The following is a 17956-nucleotide window of genomic DNA, read 5'->3' on the forward strand; positions in this document are numbered from 1 at the left end:
TGGTGCCCGGTAGGACTGGTGGGATTAGGTTGGTACCAAAAATGTACCAGATCCGATGCCCATGCCTGATCACTACATCACTCCGTTACTAAGTTGGTTTGTTATTACTTAGTACTTTTGTTAGTCAGTTGGGAAATTAGGTAGTCAGTTTGTTACTTAATTAGGTTAGTTCATCCATTCCTAAACTGGTTAAGTATTAGTTAGTCTGTTAATCCTTTCGTACATTAGTAGTGTTTTTCAGCCAGTCAGTGTGGAGGTTTTCCTCCAGTGGGTTCTTCGGACCACCAGGCATTGACATGAGAGTCCAGTTTAGATTCACAATGACGTTTTATTTTTCCAAATATAGTCTTTTTGTGGCTTTTCAGCAATTGTCTTTTTCTCTCGTTCTCGTTCCGACTCTCCTTCAGCTCTAACTCCCACTCCAACCCCTCTCTCCTCCCGGCTGCTGCCTTTTAACAGAGCGAAAGGTGATTAGATAACCAGGCCCAGGTGGGCCATATACGCACCTGTCGCTGATTTCGAAGCCGGTCCTGGCACACCCCGCTTCGCTGCAGGCCCGCAGGCCACGCCCCCCTCCACAGTCAGTTTGCAAGTTAGAACATTAGTCCGTCAGCTTGGTAGTCAGTCAGTTTGTTTGTCAATCTGTGCAGGAATTAGTTAGTCTATTACTAAGTCATTTGGTTGGTTGGTTGGTTGGTTAGTTTAACATTTAGTAAGTCAGTCTGTCTATTTCTTTTCCATTAGTAATTTAGTCATTTAGGTGGGTACTTAGATTGTTAGTCAGTCAATCTCTAATTAGCTCACAGCCCAGAAGACTTCCAGTCTGTTCTTACTGCTGCGGCCACATCATAAAGCGGGGTGGGATTGTCTGTAAATAACATCAAAACAGAGGTGGTATGCCAATGGAGTAATACCATCCGATCTACACCACCCACCTTTACGGCTGCAGGTGAGCAACTGTCCGTTGTCCCATCCTTCAAATACCAAAAGAAGCATTCTCTCTAAAGACAACAGTACTGGTTGTGAAGTACATAACTGAATCAAACAGGCATGAGCTGCTTTTAGGAGACTCCGGTGTTGGATTTTTCAGGAAAGAAACCTTCATCTGGGCAAAATAAATGCGGTCTCTTGAGCCACCTGCATCACCACTTTTCTTTCAATAGCTGTAAAGGTGGGTAACTTACTAGATACTAGAGTAGTTTCACATACGCTGCCTTCAGCGCATCCTGGGAATTACCTGGCAGGATCCTGCGCCTCATTCTAATATATTTGCAAAGACCAACTGCAGGACTTTTTAGGCAACAATCCCTGAGCACCACCTACCATGGCTGAGCCAGGCGGTAGGGATGCCTTCAAACCGGCTACCTCGCAGAGTGCTATTTGGCCAACCACACTTTGGTAGACCCCCTGCCGCAGGCATTGGGGGGTGGGTCCCTTTAAAGAGGTCATATTATGATTAGTTTTCTACATTTAAAACACTTCTTTGTGGTCTACATAACACGTAAAGGTGGTTCTTTGGTCAACATTTTGCATAGATTATGTTTTACAGACCATCTACAAATCGTCTTGTCAGGATGCACCGTTTTGTGGGCGGTCTTATTTACGTGCTAGCCATGTTGTCGTTTTTAACGCTTCTATATGGAGTTTACGGAGAGATTAAGTTCAAACTATACACTACTTTGTATTAGAGATGGCAACAGCGGAGGATGCATGTGCATGTACGAGCCAGTACGCCCCACAACAAAAGGATAGCGAAAAAGAAGGAGCTTATTGACTAAAACGTGGCGGACTTGCGCAAAGCACTTTGGGTAAACCAATACCATATATGGAGATATACGTCACAAATTGGGCAAATTCCAAACGCATCGTTTGGAGAAAGTATGAATGAAGGCAAGATTGTTTTATAAATATCACCACCATACCTCCATGGTTTCATTTCACATTTTCGGGACTTACGCAGATACACAAAAACAGGTACCAAATACCATCAAGTAAAAACAGTTGGTTTTGTATAAAAGGTTTCCTTCAAACTGGATTACTGCCACCTCGCTCACCATGTAAAGACCTTGGTAGAGGTCATTTGCGCTTTAATTACGTGCCATTCATGTGTCATAGACGTGCTGTGGTGAGTTTTCCTTTTGCCTAACAAACCTCAACAGAAAACCGTTTCCCTAGTGTGCCATTACCACTGGTATTGGACATCAAAGCTAAATCCAATTAACAAGTGTGGTATGGATTAAATACCATCACGTTCCCTATGTTACCTCTTGACTCTGCTCCGTAATTCCTGATTAACTGACTTGTATGCACAGGAAGTAGGACACCTGTGACATGATAAGCTCTGTACGCAAATGCATGCGTGCAGGCTTTTTCACGTTTTTTTATCGGATGCGTTTGGTTGTTGCTGCACGTTTGCCCTGATGACCATCGTAGAGTTGGATCACTTGAAGAACTAGAAACGCACTCGGAGAGCCCACGACTTTCCAGGCCCTAGCTCCCAAGAGTAAAAAAGTCCAGAAGGTGAATCGGATCAGCCCCAAAATTGAATCACTTGTTCCTCATCCCAGTTCTGACATTTCCTGAAAATGTAATCATAATGTTTCCATTTGAGCTATCTATAGCGGAATGAAAACATTTGGATTGAAGCCCCTTGTCAGTCATCCACTGTCTTTGTCTAGCATACACACACAAGTTGAAACCCGTAACGTAAACGTAAGTTAAATGTACCCTATTTTTCGGACTATAAGGCAGACTTAAAATCCTTTCATTTTCTCAAAAATCAACAGTTCGCCTTATAACCCGGTGCGCCTAATGTACGGAATAATTCTGGTTTTGCTTGCCGACCTCAAAGCAATTTTATTTGGTACATGGTGTAATGATATGTGTGAACAGTAGATGGTAGTCACTAGGGGTGTGGGAAAAAATCGATTCAAATTCGAATCGCGATTCTCACGTTGTGCGATTCAGAATCGATTCTCATTTTTAAAAAATCGATTTGATTTTTTTAAATGTTTTAATTGTAAATTTAAAAAAAAAAAAAATTTAATTAATCAATCCAACAAAACAATACACAGCAATACCATAACAATGCAATCCAATTCCAAAACCAAACCTGACCCAGCAACACTCAGAACAGCAATAAACAGACCAATTGAGAGGAGACACAAACACGACACAGAACAATCCAAAAGTAGTGGAACAAAAATTAATATTATCAACAACAGTATCAGTAAAAAATTCCAATTTCAACATAGCAGTGATTAAAAATCCCTCATTGACATTATCAATAGACATTTATAAAAAATGAACAATAGTTCCACAGTGGCTTACTCTTGCATCGCATCTCATAAGCTTGACAACACACTGTCATATTTTTGGTTCATTTAATAGTTAAAACAAATTTACATTATTGCAATCAGTTGATAAAACATTGTCCTTTACAATTATAAAAGCTTTTTACAAAAATCTACTACTCTGCTTGCATGTCAGCAGACTGGGGTAGATCCTGCTGAAATCCTATGTATTGAATGAACAGAGAATCCTTTTGAATCGTGAAAAAATCGTTTTTGAATCGAGAATCGTGTTGAATTGAAAAAAAAATTGATTTTGAATCGAATCGTGTCCCCAAGAATCGATATTGAATCGAATCGTGGGACACCCAAAGATTCACAGCCCTGGTAGTCACACATAAGAGATACGTGTAGACTGCAATAGGATGCCAGTAAACAACACCAAAACTTTAAATGTTCCATTGAAAATAAAGAACATGACATACGGCACTCAAAAATCTGTCAACATGTTTTAGTATGTCTTGGAAGCCGCACCGCTTGATGGATTGTCGGCCCATTACAGCTACCGTAGTCAGAGATACATGTATTACTATTGGGTGTGTATAACTGCAGTCACACCGGCATTGCTCATCTCCAGGAGCAGACCACTGAGAGTAGAAATCATCAACGTATACAGCGACATCAGGAGCCCCCCTCTCAAGCGTGGACTACATCTGCCCCACATGTGGCAAACCATGCGGGTCGGGCATTGGCCTGCACAGCCACATGCAATGGCATGTACGAAACCCCCCTCAATAACCAATTACTGGAGCAACGTCGTCATCGTAATCGATGGACAGCCACAAGCAAGCATAAGGACTGCAAAATTAGCATTAGCAGACATATTATCTGGTGTTTTGTTTCACAATATTATACAAAACCAACTTTTCTTACCCTCTGGTACCTGCTGATGTGTATTTGAGATTTGCATAAGTCCTTAAAATTTGCGCACGTCCGCCACTGTAGTCCGTGCTGAGTTCTTCTCTTTCTCTATCTGCTTGATAAGGGACATTCACCCTCTGCTGTTGCCATTTCTAATATAAAGAAGCGTAAAGTTCTAATTTATATCTCGCTACTGAAGCGCTAAGAACTACCAGTGTAGTGGGTTTACATAATTCACCCACGGAACTTTAGTTATTAGAGAGTTCCGGTCGGACGGTTTTTCACGATACACATTTACGGCGTTGTTACCATACCATACCATATCAACTTTATTTATAAAGCCCTTTAAAAACAACCACAGTTGAAGAACAAAGGGCTGTACACCACAAAGAAATAAAGGACAGACTAAAAAATAACATTTAAAACAGAGGTAAAATACAAATGATCTTAAGAACAATTTGTTAGATAAAAAGCAGTTAAAAAGTTGAAAACAGTTTAAAGTCTCATAAAAATGGGTTTTAAGAAGGGTCTTAAAAGTAGCCAAAGAAGGGGCCTGTCTTACATGGATTGATTGATTGATTGAAACTTTTATTAGTAGATTGCACAGTACAGTACATATTCCGTACAATTGACCACTAAATGGTAACACCCGAATAAGTTTTTCAACTTGTTTAAGACGGGGTCCACGTTAATCAATTCATGGTAAGGGAGATCGTTCCAGAGTTTTAGTTGTTGCACTAGTGAGCCACGGATGAGAAGATGCTGCTTCGTTATTGATTTAAGTAAAGTCTGAATGTCATTAAAACAGTTAGCTCCATCTTTTGACACTTCTTCCACTCATTAAATGCTAATTCTAACAAATATATATTTTATTATCAAACACATGAACACACACAAACGAAAATTGGTACCGTTATTGATTCCTAGGCACCAGGAATTAGTACCGTATTGGTTCAAATGTGAGAATATTGCAGAAAGTCCACTCTGTTAATATCGCGGCTGCACTTTGGACTGAAGACGAAAGCCCCTCACCGGTCTGCACCAGTCCCCCCGGGAATCTCCTGCATATATTGGAGACTATTACACCATTGGGTAGGCTTTCGTCATTATGATGCAAATGAGAGCGGCGGGACGGTAAATAAGGTATGAATGGGAGAATGGATAAGAGAAGCCACTTGAATACCCCTTGTATAATGTTCATATTGTTGTTACTCAGCCAGTATTTGTGGGTCTGATGGACCCGTTGCATTTTGTGGCTTTTAATGCCTCACAATCAAACACCTTTATGTTAAAATACTGAACAGATGTGTACCTTATCCCAATAAACATCTGTTCAGTATTTTAACATAAAAGTGTTTGATTGTGAGGCATTAAAAGCCACAAAATGCAACGGGTCCATCAGACCCACAAACGCTGGCTGAGTAACAACAATATGAACGTTGCACGGAAAAATTTCCCTGCCAGTTTCTGCATCCCACAGGGATTCTTCTTTTGTGTTTCTGCACCTGCAATTCCCACACAAGGTTGCAACATTGTTTGTCAACACTGTCTGCTCTCATTTTCTCGCACATTTGACCCTCTGATGTTCTGTGTACCTACACTCTGTTCTCCTCCTGTGTAGGCCTGTGTGTGTGTGTGTGCGTGCGTGCGTACGTGCGGGCGGGCGTGCGTGCGGGTGTGTGCGTGCGGGTGTGTGCGTGCGTGCGGGCGGGCGTGCGTGCGGGTGTGTGCGTGCGTACGTGCGGGCGGGCGTGCGTGCGGGTGCGTGCGGGCAGGCGTGCGGGCGGGCGTGCAGGCGGGCGTGCGTGCGGGTGCGTGCGGGCAGGCGTGCGTGCATGCGGGTTTGTGTGTTGTACACAGAACATCAATTTCCACACTTCTATTAGCCCCGGGTCCAGTGGACCCGGACATCTTACATGTAATAGAAATGTGTAGGGGGGGTGTATGGTGTGTGGTCATTAAATATGTATTCTGATATATGTTCTTCACAGAAAATGAGCTAAAGTCAGTGAGTCTCAGTTTGAAAAATGTATTAATTGTATCATTTTTCTTTTAATAAAAAATGAAAACGGGTCCCACAGACCCGAACACCACACAAGGGATACACACCCCGGTGCAGGAAAATCCGTCTGGATGCCGTCACTCTTTGCCGTTTTGTTCCGTGCCGTCATAAAGAGAAAGCAAAAAATGTGTGATTTCCTATAGAGAACGTAATTTACCTGTCTGCGCTTTTTGCTTTGTCACCTAGCAGGTTGCCAAGACGCTCTTCGCGCCACATTAGCGCGCGTGAAGGCTGTCAACAGCCGACGGCTGTGGGAGAGCAGCAACATGCAATTAAAGATCGGAGGTGACTCATCTAGAAATGTGGTAAAGCGCAAAGATGACACCTGCACATCCTCATAAAGCCCTGAGGGGTGGTGTTGGCGGGGGGTGGAAGTGGGGCGTCGGGGGCTCCCGGCTGCCAACCATCAAACTTTGAGAGGAAGAGGAACTTTCGAGCAAATGATCCCGTCAGATCTCACTCTGTGGATGCTGCAGTGCGGCGTAGCTTGAATGATACGCCGGGCCGGCTTTTATGGATGCACTGTATATGCTAATAAATGTAGACTTACAGCCCAATAAAGCTGGCAGGTAAACAAGTCAGCCATGCGAAATATGGCGCGAGTCAGCCAAAAGAGATATCTCTGCTTTAGCGGGCGGCACAAATGCTATCGTCATTACCAACAATGGAGCTGTCTCTAATGAGAGTAGTCGGTCTCATCCTTTAAGCTCGTCAGTCGTTAGCTGTACAGCGGGAGCCCTTACAGCGTCGCGCTCCATTTCTTGCCGTAAATGCCACTTGACCACGTCTGCCTCTGGTTTAGGAGACGCAAAAGTCAAATTTGCCGGAGCGTTGATTTTGCTAAAGCACAGGGTGGGTATTGGACACAGGTGATCATTGGAGAAAAGGCTGTTGTTTCCAAAATGTTAGAGGTGTAAAGAAATAATCAGTGCAAACTAGAGATGTCCGATATTCCGATATTGTCCAACTCTTAATTACCGGTTCCGATATCAACCGATACCGATATATACAGTCATGGAATTAACACATTATTATGCCTAATTTTGTTGTGATGCCCTGCTGGATGCATTAAACAATGTAACAAGGTTTTCCAAAATAAATCAACTCAAGTTATGGAAAAAAAATGCCAACATGGTACTGCCATATTTATTATTGAAGTCACAAAGTGCATAATTTTTTTTAACGTGCCTCAAAACAGCAGCTTGGAATTTGGGACATGCTCTCCCTGAGAGAGCATGAGGAGGTTGAGGTGGGCGGGGTTGAGGTGTGTGTGTGTGAGGGGGAGTAGCGGGGGGTGTATATTGTAGCGTCCCGGAAGAGAACGTTTGTCATTCTTGTTTGGTGTGGGTTCACAGTGTGGCGCATATTTGTAACAGTGTTAAAGTTGTTTATACGTCCACCCTCAGTGTGACCTGTATGGCTGTTGACCAAGTATGCGTTGCATTCACTTGTGTGTGGGAAAAGCCGTAGGTATTATGTAGGGCTGCAACTAACGATTAATATGATAATCGATTAATCTGTCGATTGTTACTTCGATTAATCGATTAATAATCGGATAAAAGAGACAAACTACATTTCTATCCTTTGCAGTATTTTATTGGAAAAAAAACAGCCATACTGGCACCATACTTAGTTTGATTATTGTTTCTCAGCTGTTTGTACATGTTACAGTTTATAAATAAAGGTTTATAAAAAATAAAATAAAATAAAATAAAAAATTAATTAATTTAGTCATAGATCCAACGAATCGATGACTAAATTAATCCCCAACTATTTTTATAATTGATTTTAATCGATTTAATCGATTAGTTGTTGCAGCCCTAGTATTATGTGATTGGGCCGGCACGCAAAGGCAGTGTCTTTAAGGTTTATTGGCGCTCTGTACTTCTCCCTACATCCGTGTACCACTCTGTACAGCGGCGTTTTAAAAAGTCATACATTTTAGTTTTTGAAACCGATACCAATAATTTCCGATATTACATTTTAAAGCATTTATCGGCCGATAATATCGGTCTGCCGATATCATCGGACATCTCTAGTGCAAACCGATAACCGATTTTAACCTTAGAGATATGAATACATGTTTTGGCGAGCCCCTGGATCGATCTACAGTCGTGGTCAAAAGTTTACATACACTTGTAAAGAACATAATGTCATGGCTGTCTTGAGTTTCCAATCATTTGTACAACTCTTATTTTTTTTGTGATAGAGTGATTGGAGCACATACTTGTTGGTCACAAAAAACATTCATGAAGTTTGGTTGTTTTATGAATTTATTATGGGTCTACTGAAAATGTGACCAAATCTGCTGGGTCAAAAGTATACACACAGCAATGTACAGCTCAATTTTTGTTTCATCTGACCACAGAAGGTCTTATCTTTGTCCATGTGATGTCAGATAAAACAAAAATTGAGCTGTTTGGCCAAAATACCCAGCAATATGTTTGGAGGAGAAAAGGTGAGGCCTTTAATCCCAGGAACACCATTCCTACCGTCAACCGTGCTGGTGGTAGTATTAAGCTCTGGGCCTGTTTTGCTGCCAATGGAAGTGGTGCTGAACAGAGAGTAAATTATCATCTTCTGACAGTCGCTTCCAGATGCAACGTTTTGTGGCCGGTCTTTTTTACGTGGCTCACCTTCGGCAGCGTCTTCTCCCCGTCATCTTTGTTGTAGCGGTGTAGCGTGCAAGGACGGGAGTAGAAGAAGTGTCAAAAGATGGAGCTAACTGTTTTAATGACATTCAGGACATTCAGCATCTCCTCATCCGTGGCTCACTAGTGCAACAACAACACAGGAAATGTGTCCCATGAAAAAGCGTCCGACGGGAACTCTCTAATAAATAAAGTTCCTTGGGTGAATAATGTAAACTCACTACACCGGTATGTTTTAGCGCTTTCATGGCGAGTTTACTGACAGATATAAGTAAGAACTTTACACTACTTTATATTAGAAATGGCAACAGCGGAGGATGAATGTCCATAAAGAAGATAGAGTGAAAAAAAGAAGCTTATCGATTACGGCTTTGGCACGGACTACAAAGGCGGACGCGCGCTATTTTTCAGGATGTAAGCAGATCAGCAGGTACCAGAAGGTAAGAAAAGTTTCTTTTGCATAATATTGCGAAACAAGACGCCAGATAATGTTTTACCTTATACACACCATAATAATACTCCTATGTCGAAGCACACCAAGCGGTGCTGCTTCATAGCTTACCAATGTCATACTAAAAACATTTTGATTGATTTTTGAGCGCTGTGTCTAACGTTCTGTATTTTCAATGGAACATATAAAATGTTGGTGTTGTTTACTTGGGTCATATTGCCATCATAGTGCAGTCTACACGTGTATCTTATGTTTGACTGCCATCTACTGGTCACACTTATCATTACACCATGTACCAAATCAAATTGCTTCGAGGTCGGTAAGGAAAACCGGAATTAATCTATACAGGGTTATAAGGCGCACTGTCGAGTTTTGACGGGGGAAAAAGGATTTTAAATAGTCCGGAAAATACGGTATTCAAAAAAAAAAATACCCCCATATTTTGACACAAATGGAATTTCATTGTCAGAATGTCTTTCAGGGGGAAAAAAATGTAAGTTTTGTTTAAATTAACCACATTTGTTTGTTTAAAACTTGCATCACGTATTGATCGCCATTTGTTTGTTGCTTGGTTAGCTAGCAGTTATGCAAAAACGACATAACCTTGTCCGAGTCCATGGATCTCGCCCGGAAAAGGGTGGAGTGCCATCTCCGGGTTGGGGAGGAGACCCTGCCCCAAGTGGAGGAGTTCAAGTACCTCTGAGTCTTGTTCACGAGTGAGGGAAGAGTGGATCGTGAGATCGACAGGCGGATCGGTGCGGCGTCTTCAGTAATGCGGACGCTGTGTTGATCCGTTGTGGTGAAGAAGGAGCTGAGCCGGAAGGCAAAGCTCTCAATTTACCGGACGATCTACGTTCCCATCCTCACCTAAGGTCATGAGCTTTGGGTTATGACCGAAAGGACAAGATCACTGGCACAAGCGGCCGACATGAGTTTCCCCCGCCGGGTGGCGTGGCTCTCCCTTAGAGATAGGGTGAGAAGCTCTGTCATCCAGGGGGAGCTCAAAGTAAAGCCGCTGCTCCTCCACATCGAGAGGAGCCAGATGAGGTGGTTCGGGCATCTGCTCAGGATGCCACCCGAACACCTCCATAGGGAGGTGTTTCGGGCGTGTCCGACCGGTAGGAGGCCACGGGGAAGACCCAGGACACATTGGGAAGACTATGTCTCCCGGCTGGCCTGGGAACGCCTCGGGATCCCCCGGGAAGAGCTGGACAAAGTAGTTTGGGAGAGGGAAGTCTGGACATCCCTGCTTAGGCTGTTGCCCCCGCGACCCGACCTCTGATAAGCGGAAAAAGATGGATGGAAGGATGGATAATAACCTTGTCATTGCCCATCTATCACATCATCCTCCATGAGCCTGCATTAACCAGCGAGCTAGCAAACAATAACGCAAACAAAACGCAAAGCATGTTTCTCAGAAAAGTGTTGTAATAAAGTTCTAAGATGCGATCCTTCATGTTAAAAACGTTTCATTGACTATTTTCTTGGCTCTAATTTCATCATAAATGTGTTTTAAATTGAGGATTTCGGCTTAAGCAGTTTGAATCGTTTTAATTTGTTTTAGCAGTTGTTGTTTTTTTGAGGTCAAGAATCTCACGTAAAAAATATACAACATAACGTAGCAAGAAACACGTCAATAATGAATAAAGCAAAACATGTAGCTGAGATAGGCTCCAGCGCCCCCTGCGACCCCGAAGGGAATAAGCGGTAGGAAATGGATGGATGGATGTTCTTGACAAAAAATCACTTCATATTCTCTACTGCTCACTAGTGTTACCATATCTGAGCTACTGTGTAGAAATATGGGGAAATAATTACACAAGTACAGTTCATTCATTAACGGTGTTACAAAAAAGATCAGTTAGAATTATACATAATGTTGGATATAAAGAACATACAAATCCTTTATTTATTGAATCAAAGATACTGAAATTCCACGACATAGTGAATTTGCAAACAGCTAAAATTATACACAAAGCAAACTATAACCTGCTACCCAAGAATATACAACAATTCTTCTCAAAAAAAGAGGACAAATATAATCTTAGAGAAAAATGTAATTTAAAACATTTGTACGCACGTACAACACTTAAGACCTTCAGTATATCAGTATGTGGAATTAAATTATGGAATGGATTAAGCAAAGCAATCAAACAATGTACTAATATGATCCACTTCAAGAAACTCTTCAAACTTAAAGTGTTTACAAAGTACAAAGAAGAAGAACCATGATAAACATTCTCAATTTATTTATTTAATCCATTCTTTCACTCTCAAAATAATCTTACTTATCTCATCATATGAAATGTAATTTACTTCACCAATTATTATTTATTTTTATTTTTTTTTTGTGATTACTTATGGAGTATATTGTGAATAAATTGAGAACAAGAAGTGAATAAAAGTTTTAGCAACTGTTATGTAAAAGAAAAGGGGTAGGATTAAATAAGCTCTGCTTCTTCCTACTCCTTTTCGAACATGTTGAAAAGAGAAACTGGAAATTGTGATGTATCATGTTGTATGCTTGCATGTTCCAAATAAACTCAAACTCAAACTCAGTTTGTTAGGTTAGAGTTGTCTGAGCGTCGCAGCGTTCAATGGCGCCGTCTCCGAGCGTGATGGCTCCGCATAAAAGATTCCTGCAACCTACACGCTCTCTTCTCTCTGATGTCACCCACAACATAACGCTGTCGCGGCTTATTTGCCAGCTGCGTACTCTCCTTTTGAGCTTCTCTCTTTTTTTGTTTTTTGTTTGTTTGTTTTTTTCCCAAACACCCGGGAGGAAATAAGAAAGCGAGGGTTTGTTTTGTCGGGAGTCAAAAGCGGTTGCGTTTTGATACGCGCAGAGTCGCATTAAAGAGCGGCGTGCAAAAGTGACGGTGAAGCGCCCATGGCGGGGCATTTCTCGCGCTCTTGGAGGAGCACTCATAATGGAGTACGTGTAATGTTCCGTGTACCTGCAATGCTTTGTTGTCTCTCCATGGCGGTGGAGGGCGCCTAAGTGCCCGTGTGGGAGGAAGTCATTTGAAATCACCTTAGCGTTGGCTGAAAGGATGCGGCTGCATCCACAAGATCAAAAGTCAACATTTTGGGATATGTAGTGGTTAGATGGTGCAGGTGTGCTCATGAATGTGCTTGGTAGAAAATAGGAGGCAAATTGAATAGTTTAAATTTGAATTTAGCTGGTAAAAAAAGGGACATACTTTTACTTATTAAAGGTTTAAATGCACTAAAACACGTGCAAACCTGATAGCACACGCAAAGCTGAGTGGATGGCGTCTGTAAGCAGAATAAGGCGTGCAATCCATTGTTGCGTTTTTTTTGTCCTCGTTAACATGCAAAATATATGCTTATCATCAAAACTCCCATCGTCGTTTGGCCAGCACTATTTTGTGTTTTATTTAGCACGTGTCAGAAAGGATGTGCAAAGTGAGCGTTCTACACGCGGCTGCAGGATCGGTGCTATGAAGGACGGACGAGAATCCTTAGACTTAGACAAACTTTACTGATCCACAAGGGAAATTGTTCCACACATTAGCTCAATTACAAAGGATGGAAAGGATAATGCACACAAGGACACAAAAAGAGGGCGAAAACAAAAGGTATAAAGTAGACTAAAAATGTACCATAGTAGCAATGTAAAATATAACATGTAATATTTACATATTATATATACAATTTATAATATATATACTGATATATTTATTATATGTGTATATAATTAGGGATGTCCGATAATATCGGACTGCCGATATTATCGGCCGATAAATGCTTTAAAATGTAATATCGGAAATGATCGGTATCGGTTTCAACATTATCGGTATCGGTTTCGAAAAGTCAAATTTATGACTTTTTAAAACACCGCTGTGTACACGGACGTAGGAAGAAGCACAGAGCGCCAATGAACCTTGAAGGCACTGCCTTTGCGTGCCGGCCAAGTCACATACTATATACGGCTTTTGGCACACTCACAAGTGAATGCAAGGCATACTTGATCAACAGCCATACAGGTCACACTGAGGGTGACCGTATAAACAACTTTAACACTGTCACAAATATGCGCCACACTGTGAACCCACACCAAACAAGAATGACAAACACATTTCGGGAGAACATCCGCACCGTAACACAACATAAACACCACAGAACAAATACCCAGAACCCCTTGCAGCACTAACTCTTCCGGGACGCTACAATATACACCCCCCGCTACCCCTACCCCAAACCCCCCCCCCCCAACCCCGCCTACCTCAACCTCCTCTGGATTATCTCAGGGAGAGCATGTCCCAGATTCCAAGCTGCTGTTTTGAGGCATGTTAAAAAAAAATGCACTTTGTGACTTCAATAATAAATATGGCAGTGCCATGTTAGCATTTTTTTTCCATAACTTGAGTTGAAGTTGTTCTCTTAATTTGGAAAACCTTGTTACATTGTTTAATGCTTCCAGCGGGGCATCACAACAAAATTAAGCATAATAATGTGTTAATTCCACGACTGTATATATCGGTATCGGTTGATATCGGTACCGGTAATTAAGAGTTGGACAATATCGGAATATCGGATATCGGCAAAAAAGCCATTATCGGACATCGCTATATACAATATATACAATATATAACAAATCCCAATTACCAAGTACAATATTACAGTACATGTAACAGCTGCAGCAAAAAAAAAAAAGGGCAGCATAAAATGTACATTATAAACAAAGAGAGGTAGCTAACATAGAAGGTGTCAGGTAATAGACAGATATCATCCATTCCTGGATGGCGAGTGATTATACAGCTGGATGGAGTGCGGAGTGAAGGAGTTACAATTTACAGTTTTATTTATTTGCGTGCGTGTGTGTGTGTGTGTGTGTGTGTGTGTGTGTGTGTGTGTGTGTGTGTGTGTGTGTGTGTGTGTGTGTGTGTGTGTGTGTGTGTGTGTGTGTGTGTGTGTGTGTGTGTGTGTAAACATTTTTGGATTCGCAGGAAGAAGAAAAAATTAGACGCATTATCTATTCAGCAACATCATTTCATAATTGTGTACATACTAGAGGACATAAAGGGCTGACTAAAACGACTTAAATTGATGTATTTTGGTGTTATTGAATACTTTTTAATGATGTTTTTTTCCTTCACATATAATATATTGTCATCGCTTGCTGCCACCCTGTGGTTTATATTTTAGTTCCCCTCTTTTTGCGCAGTTTATCATTTGATTTCTGACTGCATTCCTCCTCTGTCTGCGTTGTGAGACGTGCCCAGCTGCTTCCAATTTGCCCTGGCCCTACTCAAGCAGCATCGTGCCAGCTGGATGGCACTCGGCGATTCCCCCCCTTGGCTCTCCATGCCTGGTGACGTCTCCTAGTACCTGGTTAATGCTATATTGGCCAGTCCCAGTGCCATCCAGCTTGGTGTTGTTTGTAGTCGGCACATCTTGCAACTCCTACCCAAGTTTAGTTTATTTTTTGTATCTAGCACTTGTTTTTTTCCTACAGTGCCCATTTGTTTTCTCCTGTTTGCACCGTCGCCTTTTGTTACCTCCTGTGAAGAGTGCCTCTGTGAGTACACTTGTCAAGTAAAGACCTGTTTTACTCACAGCTGTCTGCATCATTGGATTCCTCTCCAATGTGCTGCACAGCATAAATGTTAAGTATTTTCATATGAAAAAACTTCTTTAAGTATGCATTTTTTTGCAGCTTGAGCCGCTGTAAGTGCAGCTTCTCTCCAATGATTGCACCTTCAGCAGTTAATACAAAAAAAAACATTAAAAGTGCCTCTAAAAGGCCCATAAAAATTGGTACATGTCTCCCGCTTGTTTGAAAACATAACAATGTGCAGTAAATGAGCGTTTCCATGGCGATGCCCTGTTTAGTACACATAAAATTCTCATTTACATAAGGCGGTCTGTGCCACCGTTACAACTGCACACACAGTGTTAGTAAATCACACGCCCACTAATAGTACACGCTAGTTTATAGATTGCAATTGCTGTTTACCGCGTGGTATTTGGATCTTAGTAAATCTGGCTGTCAGAATAATTGTATCTAAGTTATCACGATACTTTTGTGTTGAAATGAGTTCCCGGCGAGAAGACAAAAGCTGTCTTTTAACCTACCAAAAAGAAGGCTTGTAAAACTCCACTGTGTAGGATGGAAAGCAACAAGAAGGTGTTCTGTTTCTTTCATGTTTTGTAATCAACAGAAAGATATTGTCTTGACCCAAGAACTACAAAAGCAGGGCCTGACTCCCCTCAAGGCGACCTTTTCTGTGAACTGTTTACGACCTCTTCTTTGAACTGTTTTACGACCTTTTCTTTTGAACTGTTCTGTAACCAAAGGCAGCACCTTTTTACGACGCACGGCCCTTAGAAACAGCTGTTGCCATGTAATCAGGGAAAGTCCAAATAAAAGAGAAGGCGTACAGTCTTTCGCCAGAGCATGCTGAGAAACTGTTCAAGGGTACAGTGTCCAGGCGTCTCTCCTCAAATTGAGCCAAATGTAATTATGTCTCTGTTTAATTCTTTGCTTCTTGTCTTGATTAATAGATGTCATCTGTGTTTGAACCTGACACTGGCCCTTAATGTGTTTACAGAATATTGAGACATCTGGTAAGTTACATCAATGAAAAGATGAAATTAATGATTGGCTGATAAAACAGCAGCTCCTCTGAAATTTGGACTTTAACCACTTTTGCACGCCTAGAACACACTGTGCATGCTTACCTTTTTTTGTCAAAATTGGAAGAGGTAGGCTACGGCCCGGCCAGCAGTCACAGAATGTCTTGGATGTGGCCCGAGTGGAGATTCTTACTGAAAACCAGTGTTCAGAAAATTACTTTTGAAAAGTAGGTAACTACTGTTACTTCAACTAAATTGTAATTGAACTACTAACGGAATTTGTCTTTAATAAATGTAATTAATTTCTCGGGAAAGTAAACAAATTAAAAACTTCAAATATCTGGCATCTGCAGTCGAGAGATGTTTCATGAGAGCAGAGTGTGTGTGTATTTGTGTTGTGAGCATATCTCAAACTTGGGGTGGCATATATATATATATATATATATATATATATATATATATATATATATATATATATATATATATATATATATATATATATATATATATGCACAACGAATCGATTTTTTTCCCACACCTCTAATTATATATACATATATATATATATATATATATATATATATATATATATATATATATATATATATATATATATATATATATATATATATATATATATATATATATATATATATATATATATATATATATATATGTATATATAATTAGAGGTGTGTATATATATATATATATATATATATATATATATATATATATATATATATATATATATATATATATATATATATGTATATATAATTAGAGGTGTGGGAAAAAAATCGATTCGTTGTGCGATACAGAATCGATTCTCATTTTTTTTAAATCGATTTTTTTATTTTTTTATTTAAAAAACTTTTTTTTTTTTTTTTAATTAATCAATCCAACAAAACAATACACAACAATACCATAACAATGCAATCCAATTCCAAAACCAAACCTGACCCAGCAACACTCAGAACTGCAAAAACAGAGCAACTGAGAGGAGACACAAACACGACACAGAACAAACCAAAAGTAGTGAAACAAAAATGAATATTATCAACAACAGTATCAATATTAGTAACAATTTCAACATAGCAGTGATTAAAAATCCCTCATTGACATTATCATTAGACATTTATAAAAATAAAAAAAGAACAATAGTGTCACAGTGGCTTACACTTGCATCGCATCTCATAAGCTTGACAACACACTGTGTCCAATATTTTCACAAAGATAAAATAAGTCATATTTTTGGTTCATTTAATAGTTAAAACAAATTTACATTATTGCAATCAGTTGATAAAACATTGTCCTTTACAATTATAAAAGCTTTTTACAAAAATCTACTACTCTGCTTGCATGTCAGCAGACTGGGGTAGATCCTGCTGAAATCCTATGTATTGAATGAATAGAGAATTGTTTTGAATCGGGAAAAAATCGTTTTTGAATCGAGAATCGTGTTGAATTGAAAATAAATCGATTTTGAATCGAATCGTGACCCCAAGAATCGATATTGAATCGAATCGTGGGACACCCAAATATTCACAGCCCTAATATATATATATATATATATATATATATATATATATATATATATATATATATATATATATATATATATATATATATAGTTTTCGGCCCCCGGACAAATTTTCTAAGCCCAATTCGGCCCCCCAGTCAAAAAGTTTGGACATCCCTGGCCCATACACTGTGAATGTAACAAGGATGTATATTAGAGTAGTCAGTGTACATCTTGTATAGCAGTCACTTAATGACTTCTGTCAAGCAGCATAGCAACCAATCTTGTTGCCATGTTAGTAAGTCAGTCATGATTCATACACCTGTGTCTTCTGGAGACGAAACGCTCCAAATAATGCAAACATTCCCATCAAAGTCATTCTTTTGACTCTCTCATGCTCACCCCCCTTTCCTGTCCTCTGTCCTCTCCTGCCGCTGCCCTGCATCTCCTACATCT

General features: G+C 40.3%; 1 protein-coding gene across 1 annotated transcript in view; it reads left to right on the plus strand.

Moving 5' to 3' along the window:
- Positions 1 to 16393, plus strand: part of LOC133633883 (uncharacterized) — an 80943-nt gene extending 64550 nt beyond the window's left edge. Inside the window, exon 5 of the transcript XR_009821850.1 lies at positions 15564 to 16393. The gene's annotated coding sequence lies outside the window, so the exon portion shown is untranslated. The remainder of the gene's footprint in view (positions 1 to 15563) is intronic.
- Positions 16394 to 17956: the final 1563 nt, after the last annotated feature.

Source organism: Entelurus aequoreus, linkage group LG18, assembly GCF_033978785.1.
Source record: "Entelurus aequoreus isolate RoL-2023_Sb linkage group LG18, RoL_Eaeq_v1.1, whole genome shotgun sequence".
Taxonomy (NCBI): domain Eukaryota; kingdom Metazoa; phylum Chordata; class Actinopteri; order Syngnathiformes; family Syngnathidae; genus Entelurus; species Entelurus aequoreus.